The sequence below is a fragment of the Erinaceus europaeus genome, chromosome 12 (assembly GCF_950295315.1).
Source record: "Erinaceus europaeus chromosome 12, mEriEur2.1, whole genome shotgun sequence".
In the NCBI taxonomy this organism is placed as follows: Eukaryota; Metazoa; Chordata; class Mammalia; order Eulipotyphla; family Erinaceidae; genus Erinaceus; species Erinaceus europaeus.
Window position 1 is genome coordinate 59,834,762 of NC_080173.1, and position 21,313 is coordinate 59,856,074.

General features: G+C 39.7%; 1 pseudogene; it reads left to right on the forward strand.

Moving 5' to 3' along the window:
- Positions 1–20,515, forward strand: part of LOC132541781 (mitochondrial import receptor subunit TOM20 homolog) — a 31,539-nt pseudogene extending 11,024 nt beyond the window's left edge.
- The last annotated feature ends 798 nt before the right edge of the window (positions 20,516–21,313 follow it).

Here is a 21,313-nt window from a genome sequence, read left to right on the forward strand (position 1 = left end):
CATATTTGCAGTGAAATAATGAACTTTTTTTTAACATTGAGGTTCATAGACTGTCCAGACATCTGCTTGGCAATACTAATGAAAACGTATCGACCTTTAACTGCCCTCTTATCTGGAATGCTTAATTTTATTTCCCTCTGTGTCCAAGAAACACATGTGGTTGTTAAATCTTTAAAACACAAGGAAGCTTATTTTCAGTTATATTAAGTGATTTTATTTCTATGTATTATGTCCCACTTATCTAGAATGAAAAAAATGCTCTAATTCCCACCTCTGAGACTAGAAAATTTGTATTTTATCCTACTAATGCACAGATTTATGACCTGGATTTTTCAGACACAGGAGCTAATAAATTTCACTTAGCTCAAACTAATTTGAATTTCACTTTTCTATAACTAAATACCTAAAGAGTCTTCATCAAAATAGATTTGATGCACAACACATACTCACCTACTCTCATAGCACTAAAGAAGTCATAGCAGAATTCATTCTTTCATTCTCAGTTCTCTATGGCTATTACACAGTTGGAGAAACCTTTGCCAGCTGCCAGGACCCTGAGAATTGACACATCTCATGGCTAAGAGAAATTCACTTCAGTTATAAGTCCATGATCTGAATAGATCTGGAAAGACACACATAAGGCATCCCTAGCTGGGGCAATGGCAAGTGTGAACTGCAGTCAATAAATACTCCTAGAAAATGTATTGATTGACCAGGTGGTGGCACATCTGTTTGAGCACACATGTTACAGTGCACAAGAACCCAGGTTGGAGCCCCTGGTCCCCATCTGCAGAGGGAAAGTTTCACAAGTGGTGAAGCAGTGCTGCAGGTGTCTCACTGTCTCTCTCCCTTTCTATTACCCCCTTCCTTCTCAATTTCTGACTGTCTCTATCCAACAAATAAAGATTTTAAAAATTTTAAAAAAAAGAAAGCATCTTGATTTTTAAAAAAGAATATTTATTGATAAACTTATGGATTACATCACAAAGGAATGAGGAAGATCAAAGATTTTTTTAAGTAAAACATATATCAGGGGTAAATGTCAAAGCACAAATAACAGATGGTTAACCATAAGTATCAAAAGGTCAGAACATATTTTCATGGTAGTGGAAAACATAGAAAAGTAGGTAGGGGTGTTTAAAATTGTCATTGTCTGAGTGTCATTATGTAAGGCACATTCCTTTGATTGTGAATTTATTCCACTTATCCTATGCACAATCTCCAAACCCTTAGGACAAAAGCCAGACATCAGAGTTCTGGATAACTACAATGTGTTTATTAACACTATACTGCCTGTGAACTAGTAAAATCTCTGACATATCCAGACTTTGCCTTAGAGTGGGATTTTGTAATGAGGACTATAGCCTAACAAACAGGGCTCACAGTACTTTTAGTCAAAAGGAATGTACCTGGCAGATAAATAACAAACATATACTTAGCAAGCATAGAGACAAAAGTAACAACGAGTAGAATTTCTTAGCAAGCATAAAGGCAAAAGTAACACAATGAGTAGAATTTCTATTAACAAGTTTCAGGAAGTAATTTCTTAAACAGTTCTCCTGTGCTAATGAGTTCCATGTGCTACTCTACTCAATCATCCTAATTCTCACATAAATACTGTATTCAATCATACTACAGTGCCCATATTAAAGTATTCAACATATTTGTAGTAAGCTCAAAGAAATGCTAATGCCAACTGGATTTAAATATTAGGCTTTCAGAGAAGTCATGATATATTTTTTTCTATATAAAAATGTCATTATTTTTCCAACAACCCAATATTTTTAAATGTTTCTCTAAGATATGTCCACTTAACACTGGATATCGTATGCTATTTATCTTTATGTGCCTTATGTCTAGGGAAATGATAAGTATATGAATTGTAAACAAAAAAATAATGAAGTTAAAATGAATTAAAGGGAGGTTTGGTGATAGTGTGCCTGGTTGAGTAAATACATTACAATCCACAGGAACCTGGGCTCAAAGCCTCCGTCCCCACCTGCAGGAGGGAAGCTTCACAACCAGTGAAGCAGTGCCACAGATGTCTCTTTTCCTCTCTCCCTCCGTATATATCCTTCCCCTCTCAATTTCTCTCTATTCTATGAAATAAATGTTGAGCAGGGAGTCAGGCAGTAGTGCAGCGGGTTAAGAGCAGGTGGCTCAAAGCAAAAGGACCGGCTTAAGGATCCTGATTGGAGCTCCAGCTCCCCACCTGCAGGGGAAGCTTCACCCCTCAAGCGGTGAAGCAGGTCTGCAGGTGTCTCTCTTTCTCTCCCCCTCTCTGTCTTCCCCTCCTCTCTCCATTTCTCTTTGTCCTATCCAACAACGCCATCAATAACAACAATAATAATTATAATAATAAAACAAGGGCAACAGAAGGGAATAAATAAATACTTTAAAAAGAAAAGAAATAAATGTTGAGCAATAAAATTGTAAAAGTGAATTTAAAAAATTCATTGGGTGGGAAGAATAGGTAAGTAGGTAAAATTCTGGTAGGCTGGGAGTTGGGCGGTAGCACAGCGGGTTAAGTGCAGGTGGCACAAAGCTCAAGTGATGCTGAGGAATTATTCTGATGCAGTCTCCACCCCCAGGTCTTACCACACCCTGCGAAATCCTAGCAGTGCCCCCTTCAACCAATCCTGGCCCCACACGTCACCCCTCACCCTTTTATTGTCGCCCAATAAAAGCCCCCTCACCACCCCCCTCACTCTCTCTGGGCTCTCGGCTCCCCTCTCTCTCTCGGCTCCTTCGGCTCTCTCTCAGATCTCTCTCCCTTCTCTCACCCCGTGGTCAGGTAGTGGGGACGGCCATTGTCGGCTGACTCCACGTGGCCTGAGCCACCCCCCCATCCTATAATAAAGATTTGTGTACCCCACTTGCTGTGGACCTCCTCTTCTCCACGGTACAGCCTGACACCTGACCACAACAACAACATCTGGCACCCATCGTGTTCCGTACCCATGCCCCGCTTGGTGGCCCAGCCTGAGGTCCCCGAAAGCCGCCCAGACACAGGTAAGTGGCATCCGCCCACCTCTGTGGCCCCACGTTTCCCTCCACCATGGGAAATTTTTCATTTTATGAGGTGTCCCAGTCATTATCTCCTTCTCTCCTGGGACACATTCGCGCTCTCAGAGATGGTTTATTTTTCGCTACACCATGAGTTCTCATAGCTATAATCGCGACTTACAAGATATGTACAACGTGCTCTGCCTTGAGGATACGCAACCTTGAGGCGGAGATACATGAGTTAAATCATATGTGCTTAAGATTTAGACACCCTAAGCGATCAGCAGTTAGACCCAAAGCTCCTGTTCCCACTGACACACACACGTGTTCAGGGGCTCCTCCTTTGACCCCGCCCCCAGCTGATTCTGTTGACCCCGTGGTTCCGGTATCCAGCTCTCAAGCCCGCCTTCTGTTGACGCCGTGGTTCCAGCCCCTGCTTCCCTAAATCCTCCCCCTGCTGATACGTCATCATTAAGAGACCTAGTGGCTGAGATACAAGAGTTAAAGGATATTTTTTCAGCATTTAAGGACCTTAAACTATGTGCAGTCTGCCCCGAGAGCTCCGTCCCTGTAGATATGTGTTCAGTTTCCCCTGAGGCCACTACAGCAGTTTCCACAGCACCTTCCACTTCTGTAGCTCCCTCTCCCGCACCATCGAACCAAATCCACACCTTCCCGGTAAACGTGGCCCCCTCTAAACAAAACCCTCACTCTGGCAGCCATACACCACTAAAGAGCTCAGACAACTCAGACAAGTGGTCAGGGAGGACCGATTTCATGCTCCATGGACTAAGTCCATTTTAAGGAGTTTTTACCAGCATCTTAACACCCCCCAGAACTGGAAAGACCTGGCTCATGCTGCACTCCCAGACCCACTCTATCTTCAGTGGAAAGCGTGCTTCCACGATGAGTGCTCTAGACAATCACAGGAAAATAGTAACAAACAGGTAGAATGGAATTTTGATGCTTTGTTTGGAGCAGGAACTTATGAATCTGGAGCTCAGCAGGCAGAAGCTCTGTTCTCGAACCCAACCACTGTATATTCAACACCTTCGTTCCCACAGCCCTCTTCCTGGTTCCCTGTCCGAAGGGAATGCCGCAGTTGACCGACTTGCCTCCACAGGAACTTTCCCAGTTTCTGTCTCTGATCCTGCTAATTTTCATTCTCTAACCCATGTTAATCTTAAAGGCCTTCGAGCTCGATTTCCTGATGTTCCTGTACCACAGTTAAAACATATCCTCACTACATGCTCTTCTTGTGCAAGTCTCATAAAGACACCTGCTATCCAGACCCTTGGGGTTAACCCCCAAGGTTTAAAAGCTAATGCTATTTGGCAAATTGATGTCACCCACATACCAAACTTTGGCAAACAAAAATATGTGTTTGTCTCAATTGATACCTTTTCTAAATTTATGTGGGCTACAGCTCAGACAGGAGAAAGCTATAAAAAGCTTAAAAGCCATATGCTCTCCTGTTTTGCTGTGATAGGCTTACCTCTTCAACTGAAAACTGACCGTGGACTGGCGTTTATCAGCAAACAATTTAAAGATTTTTGTTCCCTCTGGAACAGTACTCATATCACAGGCATTCCCTATAATCCACAGGGACAAGGTATTGTCAAGAGGGCCCATCAAACCCTTAAGGCTCAATTAAATAAAATTAAAGGAGGAATGTACCCCCCAAATATCCAGCTAGCAAAAGCCTTAACTACGTTAAATCTCTTTAATATTTACAATAACTCGGACCTACCTCCTATCATTCTTCACTGGCAAACACCATCTACCCTCCCATCCATTAAGGTCAAATGGAGAGACCCACTCGATAAAACTTGGAAAGGGCCTGACCCACTATTGACCATGGGAAGGGGTTTCGCATGCGTTTTCCCTCAAAATTTCTCTAAACCTGTCTGGGTTCCTGCCCGCCATGTCCGACAATACCTGCAGGGTGGCGCTGTTATCCCTGAAGAACAATAAATACTACAAGAGGACCAGATGCAGGATACATCCCAGGACCCGTAATACAACATGGCAGTACCTACAAAATCTGGCTCACAGAGACCTCTCTCCTACCCTTTCCCTGAATGTCTTATGTTATAACTGGCCAGTTGTGTTTTGTGAGTGAGTGTGTTGAATAACAAAAAAATTTTTTTTGCATGACCCATCTGCTCGGAGTACTCTAAAAGGTAATTGGCTTTATATAAAAATGCTGGACGCAGCCAAAGTTTCTGGAGACGTCCAGAAACATTCCAAAATTTTGTTTTCTCCCTCTTTTGATTTTTATATATAGTTTTTGGTATATATGTAAGTGTTTAGTCTTAAACTGTGTGACTAATGACAGATATAAATTTGTTTTTAAAATGATATGTTTTTATAACAAATGTTCTTTTTCCTCCAGTGTGTTATAACTAAATGTTTATGGGTATGTCTCAAGTTTGGTAACACTCAAAAGTGTAACTCTACAGCTACATTATTACCAGACAAGGTAAAATTTAATTTGCTAAGGTAACTAATTATTTAAGGTAAAAGTCTAAATGTTTAACGTGACTATACATTCCCAAAATTAAAATATATAAATTTTATATACAGGACACCCTTGGAGGGCCCCCAAAGGTGCCCTGTAAACTATCTTGTGGAAATTAATCCACAACAGATCTGGCATCAATCTGGCACTGTAAACGTTAAAATCATTGTCACGAAAACGTGTTAACTCTCTAAGCAATTTGAGTCTGTTTAAAATACATATTTTAGCTAAAATTGGTCTCAAGACCCTGCAGTAGAGACTGCTACAGGAGGTCACATTAGAAGACCTTTAAATAAAATCATAAAGAGATTTAAACCAATTATAATCATCGAGGTATCAACTATAACAAACCTATAACTTGTTACAAGTTCGAATTAACCACGAGAAGCAGATTGTTTGTGTTTCTGTCACAGGAATCCCGGAAAAAACATCTGAACCCCTGCACACCCTGACGTCACCCACTAGACGGCACGACTACAGTGGCACACCTCCCAAAACCCTAGATGTCACTTAACGCGATCTGAAGAACCTGATACACAGACTCCAAGGACAGAACTTTCTCAATGCCTGCTTGCTGTTCCTGCTTCTGACTTGCCTGTCACATGTTGACGGTTCCAGCTGGCTATCTACAGAAAAGCAGAATTCCAGTGGCTAACCTCCCTCATGCAGCATCTCATCCCCTGCCAATTCTTCCCCTAGCCATCTACTTTGGACTGAGACTTGTATCGGACTTGCTGGCATACCCTATAGACATTTTACACAATTTTAAAGCAGCTTATTTCCTTTCACGCTGCTGGTTTTTCATAGACTGATCCTGAGTAGTTCATAGACTTTACAGACTGTTGCCTTGAGGACTATACAATGCCAAATAGCCCCTCTGTTTGGTGGGTCATGCCCTCCCACCTCCCCCTCATTATGTACCCTTGCCCCTCCCCCCCCCCACGCAGGTAACATTCCTTTACACACCAATCCTTCCCTTCACTTCACACTGGCTTTTACTACTCCCCTACTTGTCCCTTCCTGTTTTGTTATATCATTTAGGTTTATGCCCAAAAGGTTTCTGCTCCATGATAGTCTTTTACAGACTTTGAACCATCTTATGCTATTACTAGGTAGAAAGATAGAAAAGATGTAGAGATATTGTGAAGAGATGGTTGAGCAGGCTGCGCTTAAACATATGAGATGAGTCCCTCCAGGTAAGTCTCTCTCTCTAAAGAGGGGTTGAGCACAGGAGGAAGCATAAATCTCACAAGGTTGGCAGCCATTTAAGCCTTCCCTCCTCCACAGAAAGTCCTACATCTTCCCACCTGAGCACGGCACTCTTTAATAACATTTAAGCCTGCTCTATTCCATTTTTCTTTACTGTGTCCATTTAGATATAAAGGGAAAGGAGGAGATGACGCTGAGGAATTATTCTGATGCAGTCTCCACCCCCAGGTTTTCCACACCCTGTGAAATCCTAGCAGTGCCCCCTTCAACCAATCCTGGCCCCACACGTCACCCCTGGTTGTTGCCCAATAAAAGCCCCCTCACCCCCCACTCGCTCTTTCTGGGCTCTCAGCTCCTCTCTCTCTCTCTCTCTCTCGGCTCCTTCGGCTCTCTCTCAGATCTCTCTCCCTTCTCTCGCCCCGTGGTCAGGTAGTGGGGACGGCCATTGTCGGCTGACTCCACGTGGCCTGAGCCACCCCCCCATCCTATAATAAAGATTTGTGTACCCCACTTGCTGTGGACTTCCTCTCTCTTCTCCGTGGTGCAGCCCGACACCTGACCACAACAACAACACTCAAGAACCAACTCCCTACCTGTAGAGGAGTCACTTCACAAGTGGTAGAGCAGGTCTACAGGTGTCTATCTTTCTCTCCCCTCTCTGTCTTCCCCTCCTCTCTCCATTTCTCTTTGTCCTATCCAACAATAATAACTACAACAATAAAACAACAAGGGCAATAAAAGGGAATAAATAAGTAAATAAATATTTTTTTAAAATCCTGGTAGGCTATATGAAAATATTCTCAGTTTGTAAGAAAGGGTAAAAGACAAAATCACATCAATAAAAGCTCTGAAATTAAAAATAAAAAAATAGCTATATATAGCCCCTGGTCCCCACCTGAAGGGGTAAGACTTTGTGAATAGTAAAGCAGTGTTGCAGCTGTCTTTCTGTATCTCTCCTTCTCTATCACCCCCTTTCCTCTCAATTTCTGGCTATCTCTATGCAATAAATAAATATACTAAAAATAATAATAAATTAAAAATAACAATAGCTATACAAAAATTATATTCTAAGGATGATAGATTGTTTGCTCTAATGGAGGAAGAAAGTGTCCACTCTCAGAAGTTATATCTAAAGAATCTGGACACTCAAATAAATATAGCAATCTAAGTGGGGTGTGGGGAAAGAAACTATATTGTAGACTTTTCTTTCTTTTTTTAATCTTTTATTAGTGATTTAATATTGATTTACAAAATTACATATCAACAGGGATATAAGTCCATTCCATTCCCACCAACAAAGTTCTGAATCTTTAGTCTCCACTCTGAAAGACACCACAGCTCTCTTAAGGTTGTGGAAATGGGCCAACCATCATCTCTTCAACTATCTGTCTACATTTATACATAACTGCTCCCTTTTTCTTCCTGACCCAATCCTCTCTTCCTTTCTAAGCCATTCATGACAACATTACTACCTCCAAATCAGTGACTTTTTTTCTGCTGAACTTGAAGTAGTCCCAGCACAGTTATATCTTAGAGTCATATCCAAGGAGGGGTCATGCTCTCTGTGAGGACTGACCTTTCTTATGTCCTTCCTCACTTCAGACTCACATACTGATTAAAGCAAGGAAAAGGGAAGGTACAGTGAGAAAAGGTTTTAAGCAAAGGAATATGAAACCATTTTTAGGGGGGGAAAGTCTTGATTTATAATTATAGAGCATCTTTTCCTCAACCGAAAAAATAAGATTCGTTTTGTTAGTCCTATCTTTCCAAACTGACATCAATTTAAAATTAATTTAGTAAAAATGGGCATAATACCACTAGTCCTATATTCTCATGAATATTGTAAGAGAAATGACAAAATGAACCAATGTAACATGACTGTGCTTTGTAAATCTAAACTCATTTCTGGGATACAAGTTTAACTACTGTCCCCCCTTATATATAATTATTCATGCCAATTTTCTTTTTTTAAATTTTTTTATATTTATTTATTTTCCCTTGGATTGCCCTTGTTTTTTATTGTTGTTGTAGTTATTTTAGTTGTTGTTATTGATGTTGTCATTAGATATGACAGAGAAATGGAGAGAGGAGGGGAAGACAGAGAGGAGGAAAGACAGATACCTACAGACCTGGTTCACCACCTGTGAAGTAACTTCCCTGCAGATGAGGAGCCAGGGGCTCAAACCGGGGTCCTTAAACCGGTCCTTGCTCTTCGTGCCACATATGCTTAACCCACTGCACTACTGCCCGACTCCCTCATGCCAATTTTCAGAAGAGTTATTTGTTTGTTTGCTTGCTTGATTATGAGATAGAAAACCAAAGCATTAATCTGGTATATGCAAGGCTGAGTAACAAACTCTGGACTTTAAGCATGCAAGTCTAGTGTTTTAAAGTGTACCCACTTTAAAATCTCCAGGGATAGTCACACCAACTTTTTGCATCTCATGCACCTCTTTTCTATCAGCTCTCTCAGCAGGTGGAAAAATATAATAAGGATAGAAGAGAAGAAAACTTTATGAGCAGGTGCACATCACTTCTATTCACATTCTTTTTTTTCTCTTCACATTCTATTATGCAAAACTTGATCATATTTTCATAATTAATTACAAAAACAGCTGGAAATTTTTGATATCCAGGAGGAAGGCCAGAGCATAGTTGTGAACACTAGACTACTTGCACTCAGTCTAGACATTAATGGACTTAGAAAAATTCATCTTATAAAACATGATGAGATCTTCCCCATATGAATACTCCCACAGCTTCTATATATAAAGTCAACTTAGAAACAACATGTTCTACTTAAATACAGAAATTTTTCACCACTTTATTTTCATAATGCTTAAATGTAATGAGTCCTCAAAATATTCTAAAAGAACAGATAAAGCAACTCAGACTTCTGATTCCACCTATTTCTATTTATATTCTATTCTATTTCCACCAGGGTTATCGCTTGGGCTTGGTGCCTACAATACAAATCCATAGCTCACAAGCAGCCATATTTTTTTTTTACTTGTTTTTCATTTTTCTCTTCCTACATTTGACAGGACAGAGAGAAGTTGAGAGGAAAGGGAGAGAGACCTGCAAGACTGCTTCACCACTCACAAAATTCCCCCCTACTAGTGGGGGTAGGGGTTTGAACATAGGTCTTTGTGCATGATAACATGTGCACTCAACCTGGTGAGCCACTGCCTGCCTCCCACTAATTCCACTAATTCAGTCTTAAAAGATTGAAGTTCAAAATCAAGGACTTAAAGGTAGATATAGTATGATACTTAGAATTAGTATATTTTGGTGTATTCACCAAAGCAAGGAAGGACTCTGGAGAAAAAAGGGAAAGGGACAGTATAGACAGGTTCTGGGGTCTTGGGGGATGATGATAGAAGAGGACCTGACCTGGGGCCAGGTGGTGGCGCACCCAGTTAAGCGCACACATTGCAGTGCGTAAGGACCCAGGTTCAAGCCCCTGGCCCCCACCTGCTTTACAAGTGGTGAAGCAGGGCTGCAGGTGTCTGTCTCTTTCCCTCACGATTTCTCTCTGTCTCTATGCAATAATAAAAATAAATTACAAAAAAGATTTAAAAAAAAAAAAAAAAAAGAAGAGGACCTGACCTAGGGCAGAAAGTATATTGCAGACTTCCATCATGAGGAAATGAGAGGTTGTACCTATTTGGCAACAACTATACTATAAACCATTGATCCCCAAATAAAGTGGGGGGGATCTAAAAATAATGTCTGTAGTGATTCCTATAGACCTATATAATGCCAACATGCTACCAAAAATAATTGTCTCATCAGAAGATATTCCAATACTTACAATATTTTCCTTATTTCAAACCCACAGTAAGCCTAAGTGTGTGTGTGTGTGTGTGTGTGTGTGTGTGTGTGTGTGTGTGTGTTTAGAATATTCTAGTTTTGAGTGAAAGGTTGAGTGAATGAATAATTTAGTGAACTAGTTACAAACCCAGAATTCTATCAAGTGAGTTTGCTTTCTTGGATAATTTAAGTAAATATAAAACATAAAATTTAGTTCTATTTTCTCCTCCTCTCCTGTAGAATTTTTTTTATCCTGATTTATATTGGTTTCTTCCAACATAAAGCTAGCAACTTGGTGAGCTGGTAGACAAAAAGGCTCCAGTTTTCATCTTTGAATGAATACAAACTCAATCTGCGTTTCTGAGCAACTTAATAGATTCAAGATTTTCCCCTGCCCTCTGAATCATCCTTAATTGTCACTCACTTGGACTTTCACATATATTTGCTATCCCAGTTCAATGTGTGTTCATGTCATCTTTCAAATTATAGCAAAATTTCATCTGTGGAGGGCTTATCTCCTTAGTTGTGAGCTATATGAGAATATGCTCTATGTGCTATTTTCTTCATTGTTTCTCACTGATACGCAGTTAACTTTACTGCATACAAAGGGAAAATATAATAAATAAGCCTGAAATTCACTTATTGAGTTGGCATTCAACAGATATTTTAGTTCTGTCCATATGCCAGTTATAACAAGGAGATATATTAAATTATAGTCCTTAACATGAAGGGAGCATCATAGAGCAGGAGGCAGCATGAGTGAAAGAAACAAATTAAATATTTACCAGGCCTTCCACCTCTGTACCCCATAATGATACTCTGTTTGGGTTTTACAGAATCAAAAGTGAGATTCAGAGTTGAAATTCCTGTGGAACTGGCAGGGTGGTGACAGTGTTGGATATCTTTTCATACACTTTTCTGGTATCTGGTTGAACTTAGAAGAAAGAATTTAATGTAGGAAAGACTGAGTCAAACACACAGGGGAGAATAAGATTCGGGAGGAAATTGTTTGGCATTCATCTTCTTGCTAGCCAGAGGGACTAGACTCAGAATCCTATAAAAAGAGAAAGTAAGTCCAAAAAGTCACAAAATAAGGTCTGATAAAGGATGTGAGACTCCGGAAACAAATCATGCTTCCTGAGGACATGTTACAAGATGAGACAGATTTGGAATGAGTACCATTTTCATCTTACCAAGTCCACCCCCAAATTCATATCTACTGCCACAAGTCCATTGCACTCAGAGTTCCCTTTCTCCATAGATGACATTATGTGAGCCATATTGTGATAGGATAGGCTAAATTCAGAACCGCAGTCAAACCTTAACAAGAAAGCATGGCAGGAGAACATAAGCAAACATTTTTCCAGAACACACATCTAGCCCCTGAGAACTCCCTGCCATAACTACAGAAAGTTTTTGAAAGCGTCTATACATCTGCAAAATTGTTAATTAATCTGCATTTATAGGGAAAAAAAACTGAATTTTAGCAGGAGTGGACCATGTTCACTTTTATTGTCTAGTAGGTTCTCTTCTCTGTCCCTGAACTTACTTTTTTTATAGGCTATAATGCCACTTTGGTAGTGAAAGTAGTGTGGAACTATATCCCTACTAACTTATACTACTGTAAATGAAGGGGGAAAAAAAGAACATCATGTTGCCAGATTACTTCACGGTGTTGCCTATTTCATCATAATAGTTGACTATAAGGAAAGGAACAACGAAAAAAAAAACCTGAAATTGTTGATATATGTATTCTTCTCAATTACTGCAATGTCCATAATCACTGCTATCTTCTGCAACACACCCACACACTTTGAAAAAAAAAACACTGGAAGTGTAATTTAATAAGACAATTTGTACTTGTTTTTCAAAAGGGAGATCTGAATGAAAAATAGCTCACCTGGTAGGACATGTATTTTGCCATGTGCATAGCAAGGTTTGTCCCCCAGAACTAGATGGGAGGTGCTATGGCACTAAAGGAAGCTCCAGTGTTGTGGTATCTCCTTCTTTCTGCCTCTCTAAAATCATATAGCCATGGCTCCTCACTGCCAAGCAAACAACAAAATGAAAATGATTATCTCCATGTTATCTACCTATGTTGTCAAAAGAAGGGGCACTTTTCATGTTTTGCATCTGGGTAAATACTTGTATTTTGGCACACACGAGAGAGAGAGAAAGAAAGAGAGAGAGAGAGGAGGCAGGTTCCAGAAACCATTCTGCCATTAGGAGAACCCGAATCCTGGAAATGAGTTTTTGACAAATAGAATCCACCTCTTTGCTCTGCAGCTAGACAGCATGTGGTATTGTGTAAAGTGGCTTCATCCTCCTCACCCCTGAGTCTCTCCCAGACTACGTTGTCCAGAACTCTCCCTGAAACCATCTGATGCCTGCATCATTACTATGTTTACATGCCTTAGAATCATCCAGGACAGTTGCTGAGAACTAAGCAGGTTTTTTTTTTTAATAGAACTTCAGTTATTTGGATTTGCATTCCCCAGTGATCCATACTGCTTTGTTGCTGAGAACTACCAATGCTTCATTCAGCAGTATGCTTTTATGCTGACTATATACACTATGAATGAAAACATTCCTTCCAAATATTGCCTGCAAATAGTTGCTTATGAATGTTTTTCACTACAGTCTTACAAAGATTAGTATTTTCTGTAAACCTAGCTTTAAGTTGGAATTACATCTTCATTTGACTCAAGAGATTTTCTTTAATGTCCTGATTATTGAAGGCCTTAGCTCTGCCATTTGTGCTCAAAGGAAGGCAGAAGGGCTGAAACTCACCAACATGCTGAATTAGTTATCTCCCCCCCTCCCCCCAGTTTCTGAGTTTCATAATACTTCAAGCTTACTTTAGTTTTATTTTTACCAGGTACTATAATTGCTTATGTCTTTCTTTCTCACTGGCCAAGTAGTGACTTACGAACTTTAGTCACCCTCTTATCCCCAAACTTAACCAAGTGCCAGGCAAGCACCTTATAAGTGCCAAATATATATGCTGTTGGACTGAAATTTTACACGATTCTGAGAAATATTGTATGCCCTCAGAAATTAGCTTCATAGCAACTAATTTCTATATAACTAATGTCTTCGCATATCTTTAGCACGCCTTCTCTTCACTCCATGCACCACTACAAAACTACCACAAAATTTTGCCTGAAACCATTATAATTTTATAATATATAAGGAAATGACATAGAAGAATATTTAGAAAGCTATGGAATTAAGATATCTGTTTTTTAGTTATATACCCTCCATTTGTTCCATATTTACTCAAATACAAACTCAAAATCTTCTAGACTAGTACAGGGAAGCTATAGTATATACAATTCAAAGTAGTAGATTATAAAAAGGATCAAGTGGGGTGCACCTGGTTAACTGCACATTACCACACACAAGGACTCAGGTTCAAGAGGGAAAGCATCACAAGTGGTGAAGTATTTCTACAGGTGTCTGTCTTCCTCTCTGTCCCCCTTCCATCTCAATTTCTCTCTATCTGATCAAATAAAAGTTTTAAAAAATAGAAAAAGCAACTTAAAAAAACTAAAATATTCCCCCATGACCTTTCAAAGAAAATATTCTATAAAATCAAGAACCTGAACTTAGATGTGAAACCCCTTTCTTATGAGGTGATCCAGGATAAATCACTCAGCCTTTCTGAAATCCTGCTTCTTCACTTGCAAGGCTTAACATTCCTAGCCATGAGACTGGTGTCTAGATCATACAAACTGTTTTGTATTCAGCAAAAAATGCAATATACATCGAATATTGTGTGGATATTAAATTTGGAGTGGAGAAGAGAATAAATTGGCATCAAATTAATAGCTAAAATGAGTTTACAGTTTCCAAGACTAAATCAGGTTAAAAATGTAGGAAGGCAGTTCAGCTACATATGAAGCATAGGGAGATATGATCAGGATTATAAAAGAGCCATGGGGAGTCTGGAGGTAGCACATCGGGTTAAGCACAGGTGCCGCAAAGCACAAGGACTGGCGTAAGGATCCCAGTTCGAGCCCCCAGCTCCCCACCTGCAGGGGAGTTGCTTCACAGGTGGTGAAGCAAGTCTGCAGGTGTCTGTCTTTCTCTCCCCCTCTGTCTTCCCCTCCTCTCTCCAGTTCTCTGTATCCTATCCAACAATGACGACAACAATAAAAGGACAACAAAAGGGAATAAATAAATAAAATAAGTTTAAAAAAAATAAAAATAATAGAGCCATGACTGATTCACTATGTAACTGGTTCCTCTGCAGATAATCAAGAGTTGACTAACTCTCAGCAAGGGCACATGACAGCACCTTGTACCGCAGTTACCCATATGATAGAAAACGAAGGGTAGCTTGTGCCAAATGCAGATCCAATTAAGTCTTGGAAAGGTTGCTCTGTTATCACATTTGCAGCCATAATTAAATTTGCAAACTGAGAAGAGCTGCCAAGCTTGCCTCTCTGTTTTGGATGGTGGGACATCTGCTAACATTAGTGTGGACATGGAAAAGGAGTTAGTCACAAAAAAATTCAACTTCAAAATGAGCATTCAGTATAAACTATAGTTTAATTCAAAGCACTGAACACTAAAGCTTCTTTCTTTTTTCATTTATTTATTTTTTTTAAATATTATGGAGGGAGTAATGGTTTACAGTATAATCTTTAACACATATGCACAGTCTCTCATCTCCACCCTTGATTGGTGTCTAAGAGACATACCAGGAACCCAATGTCCCTTCTTCCTGTACCTTACCCCCCTTCCCTAGAGTTCTTTGCTTTGGTGCAATAAGCCATACACAGTCCAAGTAGCACCTGAGGTCCTCCCTTACTTTCCTTTATTCATAAGTTTCACCCATAAATGATATCATTCATATTGCTCTTTCTCTTTCTGGCTTGTCTCACTCAACATGATGCCTTCAAGCTCTGACCACAATATTGCAATGAATGTGACTCATTGTTGGTATGCTTCAGGCCTTCCCTTGGCATCACACTGGTTCTTGCTGCTCTTTTACTTGTTCTTCCATGTCTTGTGCCAGTTTTTTTTTTTTTAATGCCTATACAATATAGGTTTCTGTTCACCCACACTCCTGATACTATGGCCATTAGTTAAAAAGAAAAGGGGGAATTGTTGGTATGCTTCTGGATTCTGCTTGTGCACTTGTGTTGCTTGCTATGTGTTCTGTTTGCATGTCCACTGTTGGCTGGGCAGCCCCCCCGCCTCTGGGATATTGGTTTGGTCTTTCCCCCTCGCCCCCGCCTCTGGAACATTTAGTTTAGTCCTCGCTGGTTCGCGCTTCTTTCTTCCCCCTGCCCCCTATCGTACGTATTTCCTTGGTGGCTGACTCTTCCGGTGGAGGAGAGAGATGCAAGACAGAATTGGGTTGTGATTAGTTTGTTGGGCTGCATCCCCGCTTGTGAATAAAGATTGAACTGCGTTCTCAGTTCAGCCATGAGTCTCTGGTCGTCTCTGTCTCCCGCCCGTGAAGCCAGCCCGGTAAGAAACAGCTCATCATTTTGAGTAGCTATGTAGTACTCCATTCTGTACATTAACCACAACTTTTTTAGCTATCCATCTGTTGTTGAGTATCTGGGTGTCAAACACTGGATAGAGGATGATAATCAAAATACACAAAGAACTCACCAAGCTCAACAATAAAAAAAACAAACAACCCCTTTGAAAAATGGAGGGGAAAGATATGGACAGAATCTTCTCTAAAATAGAGATCCAAAGGGCCAATAGACATATGAAAAAAATGTTCAAAGTCACTGATTATCAGAGAAATGCAAATAAAAACAATGAGATATCACTTTACACATGTGAGAATGACACACATAAGAAAAGACAGAAACACCAACAATTCTTGGAAATGTTATGGGGAAAAAGGGACTCTCCTGCATTGCTGGTGAGAATCTAAATTGGTCTAACCCCTATAAAAAAAAATCATCTTTAGATTCATCATTAACTCTATAAATGGAACTACCTTCTGACCCAGTGATCCTTCTCTTAAGAATTTACCCAGGTAATATAAAAACACCTATCTGAAAAGACCTATGTGCACCAATGTTCTTAGCACAGTGTGCAATAGCCCAAACCAAAGCTTCTTTCTAACATAATGTCCTTCAGTTTTCTTGTGATCTCTTCTTATTAATTTATGTTTTTATTCATTCAATGATGCTGTGCCTCAAGCATGTACAACTCCATTGCAACAGGATAGCATTTTAATTTTTTATTTCAAGGAGAAAGGGAGAGAGAGAGATAAAGGCAGAAGTTCTATGATCCTCCCATGTGGTGCTCAAACGTGGATCCTCAAGTTTGCTAAGGCATGCACTTCACAGGATAAACTATCTCCTGACTCCATCAGTCCATTCAATTGTTAATAACAACAAATTTCTCCTGGCATTGTTCACTGATTCATGCACAGAGTTAAAGCTTTTAAAAATCAGACTTCATATATGGATTCACACAATTTTATCAAGATGATTATCTGAATTAAGTTGATTTATGGGAGACTTTTGTTATTACCCAGGAGGCTACCAGATAGTGCTAAAAATATATGTGAGTTGCATTGCACCAAAGCAAAAGTCTCTGGGGTTGGGTGAGGAGAGGGTTTCAGATCCTGGAACATAATGGCAGAGGAGGACCTAGTGGGGGCCGTACTATTATATGGAAATGTTATGCATGTACAAAGTATTGTATTTTACTGTAGACTGTAAACCATTAATCCCCCAATAAAGAATTTTTTTTAATTAAGAATATGGGAGGCCACACTCTGTTAGAAGGGAATGGTTTATAATGTGTACCATAGGAGATACATAGTACAATATTGTCAGTACTTGATTAAATCCTAAGCAAAATGCTAAATACACACACACACATACACACATATATATACATATATATACATATACATATACATATACATATACATATACATATACATATACATATACATATACATATACATATACATATACATATATATATATATGAGTTGATTCAGTCACCTTCATAGGAGACAGTAAAACTGCAAGACCCTACAGCAGAGCTAAGTAATCACAGTGTTTTATTTGCATAATATATTACAGACTACATTAAATTTTTCATTCTCAAAATTGAAAACACACCACAATGTAATAAGATACATATACTCTGGTTTCTATTCAGATCGCATAAATCTTTTGCCTTTTACTAATAAGATATATAATTTCCTTTTCTGCAAAATGAAAATATAATTGAAATTCGAAGCATTAGGTGAAATTTTGATCATTCCATAGCTAAATGATACAGTATGGAGAAATAGGCCCCAGGTTGTCTAAAGCGTGTTCTACATATATACATTTAATATATAAATTATACAAATATATGCTGATAGAGCCATCCACCACCCCCATGACAGGAGGAAGAGATGTGAATGAAGTCGAGTCCTTCCAAGCTTAAAAACTTCAGAATTCCCATCAAGTTTATTGAGCTGGAATCACATAATATCCTCTTAATGTATGGCCAGACAGGGGTTTGAATGATTCTAAATTCATACAGGTTTTACAGTTTTTCCTATATACTAATTCAGCTTTTGGATTCTTACAAATCACAGAATCTGTGGGCGAGGCAGTGGAACGCCAGGTTAATTGCACACATCACAAATCACAGAATCTTTTTTTTTTTGTTTATTATCTTTATTTATTGGATAGAGAAAGCCAGAAACTGAGAAGGAAGGGGATGATACAGAGGAAGAGAGACAATGAGACAACTGTAGCCCTGCTTCACCATGGCAAAACTTTCCCCCTGCAAGTGGGGACCAGAGGCTTGAACCTGGGTCCATGTGCATTATAACACGTATGCTCAACCAGGTATGCTACCTCCGGGTCCCAATCACAGTGAGTCTTAAATGAGCAAGACAAATTAGTTTTGCACTATGCAGCTATCAAGAACAATGAACCCACCTTCTCTGACCCATCTTGGACAGAGCTAGAATGAATTATGTTAAGTGAGCTAAGTCAGAAAGATAAAGATGAGTATGGGATGATCCCACTCATCAACAGAAGTTGAGGAAGAAGATCTGAAAGGGAAACTAAAAGCAGGACCTGACCAAATTGTAAGTAGGGCACCAAAGTAAAAGCCCTGTGGTGAGGGATAGACATGCAGCTTCCTGGGCCAGTGGTGGGTGGGAGTGGATGGGAGGGATGGGTCACAGTCTTTTGGTGGTGGGAATGGTGTTTATGTACACTCCTAGCAAAATGTAGACATATAAATCAGTAGTTAATTAATATGAGAGGGGGAAAATCAATTGTATGTCTCAAAGTTTTTCAAAACAAAACCGAATCTTTTTAATATATAGGCTGTGTATTTGATATGCGGACTCTCTCAAAAGCCTAGACCAAGTAGATTAGAAGCAACCAATACCACAGCTATATACAAGATACTGGGTACTGTACAGCAAACCCTAACAAAAGGACTTTTCAAAGTTAACCCAATTACCAAATAATGTGATGATAACATTAACTATCAATTGTCTTTTTGAACCCTAAGACAGCAGAAACCTCACATCTCCACTATAGAGCCCCCAATTCCCCCAGTCCTGGAACCTTAGGATAGAGCCCACTTTCCCGTATGCCTCTCCCAATCCATATCAAATAATATTGCATCCGCCGACCACAACCTAATCAAAGCAACGATTGCCACCTCAACATGCTTCACTTCAGACTGTGTCCAGAGACTTCACGTGTGGAATGACAACCCTTCAACTTCATTACTCGGGTGAGACCTTTCCTTTTATAGTACACTCTAATTTCATCTCAGGTGGTTCACTTTCTAACAAAGTCCCATAACCTAGATATACACCAGTTTCTGTGAGAGAGAGTTTATGTTCACACATATCCATAAACTACTGCAAAATATATACCTGAAAGTAGAAGTACACTACAGTTTGCAGTGAGTACCTCCCTAACACTTCCTCTCCACTATTCCAAGCTTTGGGTCCATGATTGCTCAACAATTTGTTTGGCTTTGTATATTAACTCTCTTTTCAATCACCAGGTTCCAGATGCCATCAGGATGCTAGCCAGGCTTCCCTGGATTGAAGACCCCACCAATGTGTCCTGGAGCTCAGCTTCCCCAGAGACACACCCTATGGAAAGAGAGAGGCAGACTGGGAGCATGGACCGACCAGTCAACGCCCATGTTCAGCAGGGAAGCAATTACAGAAGCCAGACCTTCTACCTTCTGCAACCCACAATGACCCTGGGTCCATGCTCCCAGAGGGACAGAGAATGGGAAAGCTATCGGGGGAGGGGGTGGGATATGGAGATTTGGTGGTGGGAACTGTGTGGAGTTGTACCCCTCCTACCCTATGGTTTTGTTAATTAATCCTTTCTTAAATAAAAAAAATTTTTTTAATTAGTTTTGCAGTTAATTACATGGCAGCAAAAGAGATTTTGGAATCATTTGTACCTCAGAAAAAAAGGTAGAGTGGGTCTAAACAGATGATAGTAGAGGTCTGAGGGGCTCTGTCAGCTCTGGGGTCACCACCAATGGCTTTTCAGACCTCGCCAATCCCTCTCCAAGGGAGGGAAAACTGTGGATGGGCATCTGGTACTTCATCTACTTCGATCACAAGAGAAGGAGTGACTCCAACCTCAAGAATATTATGCACAGGGTGCGAGAACTAAGAAAAAAACAAAAGCTTGCTAAGAAGAGAGCTGGACTTTTTAAGTTACCTGACCTAAAGATGCTGAGACTCTTCAGAAATTCTTCCTTGAAGAAATACAACTTGGTGAAGAGTTACTAACCCAAGATGAATACGTGAAGGGTGTGGGTCACCTGACAAATGCAATCGCTATGTGTGGATAGCCACAGCAGTTACTGAAGGTGTTACAACAAACTCTTCCACTACCAGTGTTCCAGATGCTTCTGACTAAGCTTCTAACAATTATTCAGAGGATTGTGAGTGCTTGGAATATGGCTGTAGATGACATGAAATGAGAAACAAATGTCAACATAATTTAATTAAAAGTGTTTTAAAAATCTTAACTTGGAATATGAACAGCTCTAGAGGAATACAGGCAAATATGCTTTCTTATGAATTGTCCTACACTGTTAGCCAAATTACACAATTAACCAAAGTTAATTTTTACTTTGTGTAGAATTGCTTGTCTGTTTTATTTATTTTCCCCAGTGAAAAAGTGTATTTTGATAGCTTTTCATTTTATAAATACACTATGAGTTACTGAAATATCATGGACTTTCTTTATTCTAAAATGTGTGAGTCGAAAGTATATAAGACAGCACATTACTCACATTAAAACACATAGTGCTGTTTTGTTTTGTTTTGTTGACACCAAGTACCAAAGATCTTTATTTGCAGGTCTGACACTGAATCTGTGACTGCAGACTATTATTTTGAGAATAAAAGGCAAGGAATGTACAGCAGTAAGCTGAATGACGCATTTTTAAAAAATAGTACATTTTGCTACATATCAGAATATTGGAGATTTGGACTTGATTGACTTTATTAAAGTGAGTGTTAAAAGAAGTTGAGGTCATTTGATTTCTTAAATATATGAGATGTGCTTCTGTGCTATTTTAACTTCACCTTATCTTATATATCACTCTTGACACCTTTTTTTTTAATCAGTGAGCTTATTGTATTCAGTCTGCTTCTGTCACGTATTTCTCCTCTTACAGAGAAATTCCTATCACCCACCCAAGCTGGTTTCCGCCCAGGAAGATCTACCTGCGAACAAGCCCTGGCTCTCTCAACTTACATTGAAAATGGATTCT